Genomic DNA, 2,186 nt, shown 5'->3' on the forward strand with positions numbered 1-2,186 from the left:
CAGCAGATGGCCGCCCCTCCCTGAGCCTGGTTCTGCTGGAGGTTTCTTTCTGTTAAAAGGGAGTTTTTCCTTCCCACTGTCGCCAAAGTGCTTGCTCATAGAGGGTCATATGATTGTTGGGTTTTTCTCTGTGTCTATTATTGTGCGATCTACGCATAGAAGGGAAAACAGAGCAAGGAGAAGTATTAAACAGTTAGACACAGTTGGAAAAGACAACAGCCACAAACAAAACTGATTGGAACACTAAGCCAAGCAGCCAATCAAATGGTAGAAATAGCGTGCATAACGAATTATGAAACTTTATATTTGTACTTTTAACGGTAGCTAGAGTAGGTCAGCAAAATTAATTCAAACTATTTATCGTTCACAGCCTGTTTTTGGTGTTCTTCATTCTTTCATACATTCACATGATAGAGATTGGTAAGATGAATGTGTTGAAGTATGCTGGTGGTCATTAGGCTAATCCTCTTTTCCATCTTTTAGGCTAGCTGTCCGGATGCTAGCTCCAAGATAATCCTGAATTTTACCCCTTTATTGGTGGACAAAGAAATCCCACTAAAACCAACTAGCGTCTTGTTTTTAATCCTTTATAGTGAAAGGGTTTAATCTTCTTTCCCTGATCTAATGGCCGTGCACCATTCACCTTATCAGAAAGTGCCATGATTGTGATCTGGGATTGGAATATTACAGCACGACATTTATAATACATTTTTTAAACGCACAAATACTGACTACAGAATGTCACATCTCACAGACACAGCAGTCTCTTCACCCTGTATAAGAGACGAAAATGATCTACTGCATTTATGTGCATTTGTTACTTCTCAGCCATACACGCTATTTAAAAGATGGCCATACCTTTAAAATCTGAAAAATTGGTAACACTAATATGACACTTTATAAGATAACTAGTGGTGTACTTGGCCTAGTTTAATATTGAGTTTCCATGTATTTTACCTGAAATTAAAACGCAAAACAATTTACCTACTTAATTTAGCCAAGAAAGAATTACACTGTAGGTAATTTTAATGTAAGTTTAATGTTTAATGTTTAATTTTATGTAAGTATAAGTTTTGAGTATCGCAAGTATTTTATAGGAAAGGAGACAAATTGTACTGCAAGTAGTGTAGAAGTGGAGTCTTTTCATTCACGATAGTTTGGGTTGATGGTTGACATGGTTGTCACACTTGAAAACTAATGCCGTATAAAAATGTAAAAGTCAAGGCAAAAAAGGGCTGCTCACTCGTGGGTCATGCATTTCTTTTGTGTAGCAGGTGATAAGTTTAGCTGCCTTTATGTGAAACACATTAAGTTAGAAGTTGCACATAATCAAATTATGCAGTAGGGACACTTAAAAATAAGGTCAGTATGAAATACATATCAACTACAAAGCCACTTTTAATCATTTAAAAAAGTAAATCTTCATTTAAGATAGAAAAACTTGATGGATGTGGGTAAAGCCCTATAACGTGACAAATCATGAACCACATGAAGTAAATATAATTAGAACAGGAAGTTCTAATTATATTAAAGATTAAACTCGTTTCAAAATATGGAAATTTATTGTGTGAAGGCATTCACACTATTGAGTTCCTGTTCCTGTATCTCTTTATTCTTTATACTTTATTCTAGTTGCTCCATTTTTTTCTTCGCCGTGGAACTACTTCTGCAGTTTTTATCAGATTTTTTCAGCTAACACTTAAACTTTTTTTTTAAACTTTTCTCAACACAAATATCAGCTTCTTCACCCCTTTTCAGCAGAATCGGTAATCGTGGCTGTAGGTATCGTCCGTAGTGCTGCATTAACATCATCTAGCAGACCAAGATTACATGAAGTACCCTCAGGTACTTCACGTAATCTTGGTAACCGGCTACGGAGGGGGGTCCAGGTTTCAAGCTTGGCCATGATCCTATCTTTCAGGTCAGTTCCTATCGCACTCAACGATCCTTTTCCTATCGCACTTGGTACCCAATCTCGGGTGGGGGGGATGATATCTCCCCCCTGACCTGCCGTTCTGGCTCCCCCTTGCCGTAGCATTTATGTTGTACCTCGTCAATCTCTAGCTGTGAGAGCAGTCCCTTCTTTCGAATGTTGGAGCACTGAGCTACTAGTTGTTTTGCTGTCATTGTGGATGTTGGGTATTGAAGAATCCATAGATCCCTCATCCTATTCATATAACGGTTAT

Source organism: Pundamilia nyererei, unplaced genomic scaffold (genome assembly GCF_000239375.1).
Source record: "Pundamilia nyererei isolate P.nyererei 1_Seehausen unplaced genomic scaffold, PunNye1.0 scaffold00004, whole genome shotgun sequence".
Lineage (NCBI taxonomy): Eukaryota > Metazoa > Chordata > Actinopteri > Cichliformes > Cichlidae > Pundamilia > Pundamilia nyererei.